Here is a 12,971-nt window from a genome sequence, read left to right as displayed (position 1 = left end):
AATAATATGTACCAAAATGTCCCACGTACGTGGAATAAGAAACGACGAACGGTAAAAAGATAAATAGTCGATGTTAGGCAGCATTGAATGTTTATGGTTTAATGTCGTTATTTTTCATGAATGTACACGAAATTGCCTTTCCAAATAGTTTTCTTCTCGGACATATAAGTCATTTATGTAACAGTAACAAATTTTCTATATAGAACCCAATTTAATACATGGATAAAATTTCCATCGTTATTGTACAAAATGTAAGTTGTATAATAATATGATATTCTAGCAATATTAAAATTATCTGCTTGAAGCTTGTGTTGGGCTTCAGGCTCAAACTCCGAGTCGGGACGGTAAACAAGCATTGGGTTTCATTGACAAGATATTCTCAGCAGCCTGATGGTTCGATATCGGTAGTGTCTACACTCTGTGCGTACAACCGATGGTCATTTGCTTTAAAAGAGTGACCGAATAAAGAATATTTTTGTGTTACACACCTGCGCCTTTCGCTATTCGCATTTGAGAATTCCTGTCGTGACTGAAATGAGTCTGAAATACATTATCATCACACTTAATATTAAGTCAAAGAAAATCAACTCACTAATTCCATATACTACCCGAAAAATAAAATCAATATGTCAGTAATCTAAATAGTTATCGCATAATGACTAAACCGCTGAAATGTGTAATGAAATTGAACGTCGAGATGGTCCAGGTAAGACCTGGATACATTTTTGGAATGTTCGCCGCGTACAGACACAAAAGGAACAGATTTACATGATACATGACGTATTATATGAAAGATTAGCAAAAATGTTGATAAAAAATACAAAAAATATAATGCGTAAAATAAATTTATATTAATGACAAATTTCTTATAAAAATTATTATGTTAAATAACAATAAAGAATTTCACGTTTTAATGATCATTATGATGTTATTTGTAGGAATTGTTCAGAGCTTCCTTGTTTCCGGTACAACGACAGCTAACAATACTTTCATGGAACATGAAGATATTCTATTAAAATGTAGCAAGTAAATAAATTGACTCCTTTGAGCGATTTATCTATTTATTCGTTGTTCTGAGTTTAAATTTAACATTGTATTTAATTAAAACATTAACTGTAATATAGACCGTGATCAATTTCGTAAAATTTAAGCCAGTACATTTAGTATATATGATATTTTAGGATATTAAAGAAAAAAATAAAGTTAGACCCAAGATTGCCAGGTGGTTAGAACAATTTTTTGGCGTATTTTCATGTGTTATGTGTTTATAATTTATCTCGTGCTCGGAACTGAAGGAAAATTCAAAAGGATGTTGTCTAGATTCACATATAAACAGGAAATATATTTAATCCCCAATTGAAGTATTAACTTTGGATTTTCAAATAACATGAACTTTAAACAATGTAATCGTGGCTTCGGTCCAGAAAGTTAGTTCTAAGTAATCATTACATTACAAGCTGAACATATCAGCAATATCTTGTTTTCTCTTTTCTGTAATTTATTTATAAATCAAGGTTTTCATTGTTTTTATGTACCATCTTAGTTTTAAAAACAAAAATATGAGTGCTTATTTGCCAACAAACATTTATTTTGTTGGCAAGTTTAAGAATATTTTTTCTGATAAAATAATAGCAATAATCTATTTACAAATTTAAACGAATCTTCGATTTTTTGGAATTCAGATGATAGACTAGATAGAAGTTTAAAGAGTACGTGGGCGAAAAATAAAATAAATTCCGCGTAATTATTTCAAATTATATCTTAGTATGATCTATCAAATTCTGTTAATTCAGAAATAATTGTCATGATGTCTGATGTTTGAACATACGAACATGGCAAATAAATGGATTAAAATCTCATATTTTATAACGTTAACATTCACTATCACACTATCCGTGTTCGAGCTTAACTGTTAGGTTTACACTGACGGGTAAGGATGGTTGCATTTTATAGATACCAATGTTGAGTTGAAATACCAAAACGCTATAACACATATAAAGCGATATACAAAACCAACCATGCAACTGCATAACTTAAATCGTTCGCATTAGTGGCAGTGTGGTCTTTCGGTCCTCTTTGTTCTAAATTATTACAAATGGAATGCGGCTGGCAACGGTCGTTGTTACCGACTGCCGCCAATCGGCTTTCCACTGTTAAATTGCGTATTCCGAACAGTTAAATGGTATTTGTTGTCGTGTTGCAAATGAAACTAACAGATTTCTATTGCCTACGCTATGTAGGTACTAATTGTGACTGTATTTAAAAGTAGGTGTGCGATATTTGTTAAATCGAATAAATTATATTCTGTTTATTTATTATTAAAATGTTTTGAACAACGTTCAGTGTTCGTGATTATACTCACTTGAAATTCAGCTTTAACAAATTATGTTGTAATATTAAATAACTTCAAAAGATTATTCATACATGATTTTAATTTAAAGGAATTTCTCATTAATGTTATCAATACTTCTTAAACTCTATAGAATTAAAGATATCACTACTTAGAAAATCAAGTAACCCAAAAACCTGTCACCCTGAACGATAATACAACTAAGGAAGCATTTATATAAGAATTAAACGATTAAATTATTGTGTTTCAAGTAAGCACTGATCACTGAGTCACTTAGATTCACTTTTAAAATAGCTTATACGTAATATTTATTTAAATTCATTACTTTTTTTACAGGTAAGTCTCGATCAGTCGATGACACAGCCAAGGAGGACCCATGTCTTACTGGTAGGCATTGAACTTTATCATTACTTAGATTAAAAATTTTGTAGTTTTAATCATCTTCGTTGTATTTGAATGTACTCGTATATCAATTTGTATGTAACTAAAATGACTTACGTTATCTTAAGGGCAGGTGCCACTATTCGTATGTTCTTATTCCAAAGAGGAATACTTAGGATTATATGCTTCGTTTTAATGACTTAATAAGCCAGTGTGACTACGGGGACAAGGGACATAACATCTTATTTATCAAAGTTGGTAGTGTATTGGCCAGATATGGTCTGTATGGTGACCGCTTACCATCAAATAGCCCTGCCCGCTTTAAATTAAAATAAATAATGTCTGATATAAAAACAAATCAAATCTGACCGAACAACATACTTTTAATAAAAACAACAATGTTTTTGACTGTCATGACATTTTATATTAACATTCAGAATTGTCGGGAAAATAACAAAACGTCTTCTCTGACGTTTCTTTTGAGGACATTCCACAACTTTTCTGCGTGAATGTTTTTAAGGTTTTTTTTTTTAAGGGATTCAACTGTTTCAGGCTGTGACAGTTGTTTTCGAACGAGAACAATAAATTAAGCAAGTCTGGAAAGTGACAACAGATTTTGCGGTACGTTCAAAATGTTTACAATTAGATTTACTCTGATGTTATCTAAATTATTCTACGGATTTACCGAAAATGTTCCATTATTAATAGGTTTCGATGTAGCCTTGAAGAGAATACTTAAAGGAATTATGTGGTATTAAGAGTTTGATTACTTAGTATTTTATATAATGATCGTTATTTATACATGGAATTATATACAAAATTATGTCTTTGTAATATTTGTATAAAGAAGATATTATATGGATAGAAAAATGACGTATATTATGATTTTTAAAAACGCGTTTCTAAGGTAATATTTATCGTTACTTTAAAAATTTACTTCAACTGAGTGCTATTGTGCAAATACTTACTTCTTATCTCAACCTTCAAACGTTTACCGACTTGTAATTGCTATTTAAATTCGTGTGATAATATCAATTTCGGACCGTATGCGATGGTGTTATGTAGTGACTTATGGATTTTTTTGAGTATATCTCTATGCTAGTAATTGAATACATGTGAAGTTATCCGATTCTGAATGTGATAACGTTGAGATAGATTAATAGTTATATATATAAATCATCCAAGATTTTTACAATTTTACTATTAAGAATATTATCAATGGTTAGTACTTACACAGCATCGATTAAAATGCCATGTCTGAATGTAACACTAACTGTATTTAACTAACATGACTGTATTTTTAGATCTTGAAATAGAGTAACTACTGAGTTTCTTGCCGGTTCTTCTCAGTAGGTAGATTCTACTTCCGAACCGGTGGTAGCTTTACTTAAAATAGTTTGTTAAATGACGATTCAAAAGTGCTTGTAAAAGTCTTCTTGAATAAAGTATATTTTGATTTTGATTTTGTATAACTGGCTTAAATGAATGTTGCATCTTTCACTAAATTCTTAAAATGTAATTTAGTTCCTCGTGTTAGTTATTATAATTTGTTTTGATAAACTAAAAGTCATACACTTGGTTTTCAGCAAAAACATTAGAATAAATACAAGAAGGAAACACCAGCAGTTGGCTTCATTATTTTAATATTTAATTTCTATACTAAGTTACATCTTCAGATACACGTATTATACGCAAAGCATATTTAAGTTAAATTAGCTGTAACATTCAAATGCACTTTTTAAAAAGTTTTATTTTAAAAATTTACGATGAATTCCATGTGAATAACAAAGTATAACATCCGGACTAAAATAAACTGAATTTTCTGAACAAAAAATTCATGACATACGACCAGTTCGGGGAACGTGTCGCGAAAATTTTGTAACTAGTTTTAGTTTTAAAACTTTTCAATGCTAGCACTCACAGTATGAACTTCCGATGTACGTAAATTTTAAGTACAGCGGGAATTTAAGAGTTACAATAGGCAGAGCAGTTGTTCCTCTTTAAAGCTTTGTCTATGATAAATAACAGCAGGAGGACTCCTGTCAAATCTAAAGGGAGACTATTTAATTGGGTAGGATATTACATAGCGCACAAATTGTGCGTATACACAAGTGCACTTTATAATTTGGTGGGATTGTAAACCCGACGCGATTAGAAAGAGTTCAGATACTGAAAGTAAACTTCCGTAAGTTAGTTAGAATTTCTTGACTGAAAAATCCAATAAATTGTTAAAGGTCTGATCTAAAGATTTAACTCAAATCCTCAGATCAGATCAAGAGCCTTTTAACTAACGAGGCAGATCTTTGTCATAAATGTTCATACTCTGTTACAAATACCGATATACGGTTTCTGTTTTGCCATTCGATTATAACATTTTATTCCAATAAACATTATCGAGATATGACGTCATACACTTTAGACAGGAAATATTTATAAGAGGTGGTCTCATCGCTAAAACATACATTTGGCCGTTCAAATATTTATCACCATAATCATGAAAAAGATACACAATACACAGACATGGATTAGTTAGTTGTGTAACTTACTCTGACTCGTAGAAAGTTTTCCGCATTGCATCGTTGCAGCAAATATTGCCATATGTGTTTCAAACAAAATGTTAACTCGATTTGGTAATTTAATGCTTCGGATAACAAATCTTATGTCTCTTGACATAAAGGCGAAAATATTTTTTCATTAATTTATTTCCTGACGAATTACTCGAATTTTATTTTTATAATATAGACGTTTTTAAAATAGATTTTATATTAAATTAATTATTATTTTGTTTTATAGTTTATAAATTTTGTGTGAAAGATGATATGGTTAGAAAGAATGTTATTTGTGAGATGACGTCCGGGGAGAAGTATGGAAGAAGAGGACATGCTGCGCCGACCCCAAGTAAAATTGGGATAAGGGCAGGAGGATAATGAATATAGACGTTTTTAAAAAAATAATGTTTTATTTTTTAATTCAAATATTTGGGCATATAAAAATACTTGAACCCCTTCTTACAATCGTTTTATATTTTATTAGTACAATACGTAGTACTTCGTAATCTTTTTTAAATTAAGCAAAGATTTAAGATAGAGCTCAGCCTCCTCAAACCACTTTGATTCCAACTATTACTTATTTAAAAAAAATGTTCAAATATAGATTTAATGAATTAATATACTATATTATTGTGACAGTAAGCCTAGCTAACAAAGCTTCAGATCTCGAGGGATCTACAGGATTGTGAGCTAGCTACTAGACTAACGAGACAGTCACTTTGAATACACATTGTAGAAAACAAGCAAGACGAATTTATATAGATTATATTAATAATAATATATATTGTTATAAATAAATTGAGATGTTCATTAAATAAATAAATAATAAATAAATATTGGACAACATCACATACATTACTCTGATCCCAATGTAAGTAGCTAAAGCACTTGTGTTATGGAAAATCAGAAGTAACGACGGTACCACATACACCCAGACCCAAGACAATATAGAAAACTAATGAACTTTTTCTACATCGACTCCGCTGGGAATCAAACCTGGGACCTCGGAGTGGCGTACCCATGAAAACCGGTGTACACACAACTCGACCACGGAGGTCGTCATAATTAAAAAGATGTAGGTTTTACACACCAAAGATATATTATAAAAATATCGTTTTTTTTTTATGTTTCTTTTAAATTAAGATAATCTTATGCGTATCAATCGATATCTTCGTTTTCTGAGTACCTAAAACTTGAATAAAACATTTCGTCTCGATATCATTTAGGGAACTTCTTTATTGCAGTTGCCAAAGTTTTCGCTAACGAAGTTCTCAGAAACTTATATTTTCTGCTACTGCGTGCCATCGTTAAGGAGGTTCGTGACTGTCCTGATTAATTCATCCGATGGTCCATTGTTTTTTTCCTTTTTAGGCCTGTTTGCCTTTGTAATAATTTGAGCATTGTTAAGAGATCTCGTCTATTCTGATTCAGGACGCATTAAGAAATGAATAATTGAGAATATTTTATTGTACAAATATTTTTGTAATTAATTGTTTAGATTGATAAAAACATATAAATGAGTACACGTTTGATTCTATTATATAATCAATTGAAATAATACAAGACTAAGGAATTAATATAGGATATGAATTCAATGATGCTAACTATATTAAGCTTTTAGAATATAATACAAGATACTAAAGTCGCTAAGCATTAAACTTAATTATTGACTGTCAAATTAAAAACTACCAACAGTTCGAAATACCCTGACCCGAGAAGAATCGGTGAATATGTAAAAATATGTATTATTCAAGTAGGTATTTGATTGATTTGATTTTATATAAGCACTTATAATTTTCATTTTACTTTAATATATAGTAAATTTAAAGCTACCACTGATTCAGAATATAGTTAATAATACTTCGATAAGTATTGATTAATTTATAATATGTCCTATTTTTCAGTCGCAGAACACTTAAATAGAATGTTTAGTTATGTGTTGTGACTCGAAGACTTATGACCAAGGAATGAACGAACGAAATGTTTACGTAGATATGACGTCATGATAGATTTAGCCAATCAGCGAGCTCTGTGTCCCCCTGATATGGCTGGCTACAATCATGTTTTTGTACTAAATGTGTATATTGTTTTATTTTTTAGTCACATCATTGAAAATAGTTTTTCAAAGGCAATTTTTTTACATTACTTTTTGCACTGTCAATTTATCGTCTTGTTTATGCTATCGGTTGGCGTACGAGCATATAGGCCACTTGATGAATGGCGCGCTTCCTTACATCGCCAATGCGCCACAAGCCTTGGGAACTAAGATATTATGTCCCTTGTGCCTGTAGTTACATTGGCTCACTCACCCTTCAAACCGGAACACAACAATACTGTTGTTTGGCGGTAGAATATCTGATGAGTGGGTGATACTTACCCAGACGGGCTTGCACAAAGCCCTACCACTAAGTCTATTGAATTTAATAGATTAATATTTTAAATTCAACGATCGTCAACATTCGGCCATAATGTTTCTTTGCTATACACATTTACATAAAACTTCGCTATATATGTATTTCGTGTTCTTCTTTCTTTACATCATTCAAACATTATGTTAAATTGTACATTCAAATGCTAAGCGCTGCCGCGGGAATGAAAGAAAAAAAATTGAATCTTCTTAAGTATTTATAAGAACTACGATTTACATACGAAATAAAAAAAATATAACGTAAAAGTTAAAAAACGAAGATACATAAGCGATTTTATACGAGTTTCGATAATAAATTGAATGAAAATCACGTAATAACAAATATATGCTTGCAAATCAACAGTATCAATGTTTACGAATAGTATTGACTTATTCGATGCACGTAAGCTAAAATAAATCCATTGGGAATATTAAGTTGATGTTTGGATATTCAATTGAATATTATTTTTATTGCTATGATGAACAACTAATTAATATTGTATTAATGTCCCACAATGGCAAATGTTATTTTCCACTGCAAGATACGATTTTAAGCTTATCGTACTATTCTGCTAAGGTATGGATAGATTGATATTGATACAATTATGAGGAAAAACTCATTTAATATTATTATTGAAGTTGGTTAAGACTTCTTAACAAACTAACTTACTTTAGCTTCCTGTTGACAAGAGGGATTAATTCATTTTTGGCTTACATAATCGCAATTACGATTCCATGTGGTTTCAAATATTCTCGCCACCATCCCACGCGATTTGGATTTGTATAGTAGCTATTTTTAAATTTTGCAATTTTATGTACTTATTTAAGTCTTCAGTGTTAACTTTAATCCTTTCAGATATTGGGATTAATAATTCATTTGAATTAATATGAAAAGGTTAGGAAAAAATCCTTTATCGGTTAAAAGATTAAAAATATCGTCTGAAATAATGTAATATGCCAGTATCGAGCTCCACCAAATAAAAATAAAAAACATGGTAAATATCCCGTTTTAAATACTTATCAATTTGAAAACTCCGATTATGAAATATTTTTAGTGAGTTTATAGTAACCATATTATGAAAGTTAAATTGATATCCATAAATTTCTATGTTTACATTTGTGAATCATACAAATTACCAAATATCGAATAAAAATTTTAATGCTATCCAGCTTTGTCTTTGCGCTATGTAATTATTTCCGAACCTTATTTTTCGTGTAGCACGAATAGCCGTTTTCCAAATATTACGCAAACCATAACAGCTCGGTCCTTTTCGATGATCTTACGTGCATTGAATTTTTTAAAATCGTTCACATTCTAATTGAATGTTTATTAAATATAATTAGCAACTACGAATAATAATAATCCAGTTGCTATTTTAAAACCGGATGATGAAATGACTTAAAACTATGTCGTATTATGAAATTATGAAACTTAAAATTTTTTAAATCACTTCTATTGACAACTATTTATATATAAATAAGTAGTCGCGATTCGGTCGCGTCTTAGGGATCGGTCGTTAGTAATAAAAATTAGCCTATCACCTTCCTTGGATTTCAAGTTTGTTTCATAGCAAATTTCATCAAATTTGGTTCAGTGGTTTGGTTCTGAAGATCAACAGACAGACGGGCAGAGTTACTTTCGCATTTATAATATTAGTGTAGATATATTAGCATAGACTATATTGGTTTACATACTTGTCTTTGCAATATGTAATGGTCGTATAAAAGGAATGTTACGCAAGAACTAACCACGTGCATTGTATACGTGCATGGTCGCACATGCATTGAAATTTTCTAAATCTTTACCATTACATCCTTACGTTTGTGAACCTAAATCTTATACAGAATAAAAATAAGCATTTCCATTTTATAGGTAATATTTCTTTCGACGCCATTTGTGCAGACATTTTACCGGTTTGCAAAACGATTCGGTGAAATATTAAATGGGAACAGAATAGTTTTCGATTTTGCACAGTCTACGCTACTGTGTGTAGTCTCCTGAGATATTTCCATTATATGCATTTGTATTTAAATAACAAATCTTGGCATGAAATCATCTATTATTCACCTCGAATAAAGTACCCAATAAGTGTACACTTTAAACTATCGCAATAAATATTACACATTTTATATATTTTAGGTTTTGAACAGCAGCTCGAGACGAGAATCGGCTTAATACGAAGATAGATGACACTCTCATAATCTTAAAATTTTTTGTTCTTGTTTCTTTTTAAATATTGAATAACATCACATACATTACTCTGATCCCAATGTAAGTAGCTAAAGCACTTGTGTTATGGAAAATCAGAAGTAACGACGGTACCACAAACACCCAGACCTAAGACAACATAGAAAACTAATGAACTTTTTCTACATCGACTCGGCTGGTAATCGAACCAGAAACCTCGGAGTGGCGTACCCATGAAAACCGGTGTACACACTACTCGACCACGGAGGTCGTCAAATATCAAATATCTTGGGCAATATAAGAACAAAAAAACTGACTCTAAATAATAATCTTTTTTATTTTACTCTAATTCATTTGTTTTTCTATTATTAGCTCGTTTTGTTTAAGTATATTTGTTGCTGTTAGTATATTTTTATAAAATATTTTTGATACATTATACGAATTCCCAAAAGTGACGTTATACATCATTGAAACTTTACTTAGGATACACATCAATAATGTTTGCAACATTCCATTCAATAGGAGTAAATTTACATAATATTTCTACGCTTTCGTTCGTTAGATCATCTTTATACCCAATGTGGCTCACCTTTCATAGCGTGGGTGTACTGGAAAGTATGACGTCACGGTTCACGTTTATTTTCGAAAAGCTCTAGTCGCAATGCATCGTCAGTTGAAAGCAAACCTTATGAGCGGCTTTTAAGGCTTAAATTAGTTTTTCCCTATAGCTCGGTTATGACTGCTTTCATTAGTGGCATTAAGTCAACCTACGTGGGTGGTTGAAACGTTTGTCCATTGCTGTTCAAGTTAAAGGGTTGGAAATGAATCATTTTTAATTGAATTATGCAAATTAACCGCTATTAATATTGCCATTATTGTGTACAGACTATTATCTTATCAGCAATTCATTCACACTTTCTAAAGGAATATTCAAATAACGCTATCATATAAATTAATTTTATCTTCGTTATTGAAATTTATCGCAAAAGCAGCTATAGTGAAATTATAAAAATCATTCAAGTGCGGTTGTTTGATTCTGGAAATATATATTTCTATATCTATCTCTCTCCCTCTCTGTTGTGATGGCACACACTCTCTCGTTTTCTATGTGTGTTTGTATGATTTTGCGCGAATGTATTAACATTAATATTCTCACATATCTTGAGGATGAATAACTGAAGACATGACACTAACACTATAAGATACTAAGTAAAAGTACTTTTGAAATATCATGTTACATTGTTGAATTAAATTTAAAGCGCTCATTGTTTCGGGAAGTAGATTCTACCACGACGAACTGACAGGAAATTCAGTAGTAATCTTTTTCACAATTTTAATTTCAGAGTATGTCAATAGAGTACTATTAAATTTATATTTAATCTTCCTAGAAATCAACGAATACTAAGTCCACACTTTATCAATAATCTTGTACTAAGTAATATGCCTTATTTGTCAATGTTATTTTGACATGAGCTTTTTTTTTAAATTTGCCAATATATAATTAATTCTTATATAAAAAAAAACTAATCAAGGTTTTTGAAACGAGCGCATATCGTATCTCTCTAACCCAGCGAAGGCTTAATTCTTGACACAGTGCCAACTTCCCAACTAGTTAAATTTCGTTCAAAGCGATTGCATCCATTGTTACCTTAAGTTTGCGGTTTTGACTGTATGTTTTGTTTGATGTGATAATTGAATCATTTTATGCTTTTAATAGAGTATACAAAAATACATTTTTTTATCGAAGCCATTAAATATGTGATGTATTCGTTTATGTATTTTCACTATTAAGCCATTTAATTTTTTTTTTTTGACATATTGCGGACTGGCAAATGAAGTGGCTTCATGATAAGTGGTCACCACTGCCTATTGAAAATGTTTATTAAAAAAAATAAGCATGATTTAAATACATATTATTTAATTTACGAGTAACGATAACAATTATTATTTTATAACACGATAATCACTTATGTATGAAGGTACCGGGAGAGTTATGATTATGACCACTCTCCTTGAAGTCGTAGGTTCGTAAGATGGGAAAACATCCCACGAACTAAAGCTAAAGCAATCTCAAGGAGGGTCGGGATCAGATAGGCAGCTGGCCGTTACTACGCTAAATAAATAGGACAAGGGAAGCGAAAGATGGTTTCTCAATAGTATCAGTTTGGGTTCATATTGAATTACTCAGTAGCAGTAGTGACTTACGAAGTTAAGAGTATTAAACTTCAACGCTTCGTTAACCTCGCGAATCCGTTTGGCCTGCATCTAATCTGCCTCCTGACTTACTGGGTTGTCATCCCGTCCAAGTACAAGTGTAAGGCAAGAGTATATCTGTGTTTGCGAATATACTTATCTATCTATCTGAGATATTGGCTAGTCTCTATTGTAAATGATGATTTTGATATAGAAGAAATCAATACAAATTCAGTTACTGATTTATATTGATTTTATTATTCTACTAAAGTGTGAGTGAAGGCCGTTCTAGATAATTCTGTTCTGTGTAATTTAAATGTATAAGGATGAATAAATTAAAGTTATTGAATTAAAAATTAATCTTATCTACGATTTGCATATTTTTCTGCGGCACTCAGTTTAACCGCGTCGTCTGTAGACGAACTAACTTCCATCTAAACAAACCGCAAGAGCTTAATCAAAGTGAACTCGACCGAACTAAAATAATCAACTTAGGAGTTTCGTCTGCGTTACACGGGGCAAGGGATTTTATACCTTGTTTCCATATTGATAAGATTCATATTACAATGAATTTAGTAACGATTTAAATTAATCCGTGGATAAACATGGCATTGCATTTTACCATGCGTACGAATATACGTTATTTAGAAATCGTATTTAATAATATTATAGATTTCTAGTTATTTTAGTACGTACTTGATTCCCACAATGCCATTTAAACAGATCTTTACAATAACATATGACGTTTATTGATACAAACAAACCATACATTTATTAAACATGTATGTGTGTCATTTAACTGTCGTGTTAGACATAAATGGTTCTATATTCGAATATTCGAACGAATTCAAATATTAGTTTGGGACAACGGGATTTATTGTTTTTTTTTTGCATTAACATTTT

At 31.0% G+C, this 12,971-nt stretch overlaps 1 protein-coding gene across 1 annotated transcript in view; it reads left to right on the top strand.

Moving 5' to 3' along the window:
- Window positions 1–12,971, top strand: part of LOC113398652 (acetylcholine receptor subunit alpha-like 1) — a 249,544-nt gene that overhangs the window by 58,253 nt on the left and 178,320 nt on the right. The window contains exon 3 of the mRNA XM_026637505.2: window positions 2,687–2,737. The gene's annotated coding sequence lies outside the window, so the exon portion shown is untranslated. The remainder of the gene's footprint in view (window positions 1–2,686; window positions 2,738–12,971) is intronic.

Source organism: Vanessa tameamea, chromosome 14 (genome assembly GCF_037043105.1).
Source record: "Vanessa tameamea isolate UH-Manoa-2023 chromosome 14, ilVanTame1 primary haplotype, whole genome shotgun sequence".
Lineage (NCBI taxonomy): Eukaryota > Metazoa > Arthropoda > Insecta > Lepidoptera > Nymphalidae > Vanessa > Vanessa tameamea.
Note: the sequence above shows the minus strand (reverse complement) of the source record. Positions and strands in the feature narration are given on the sequence as shown.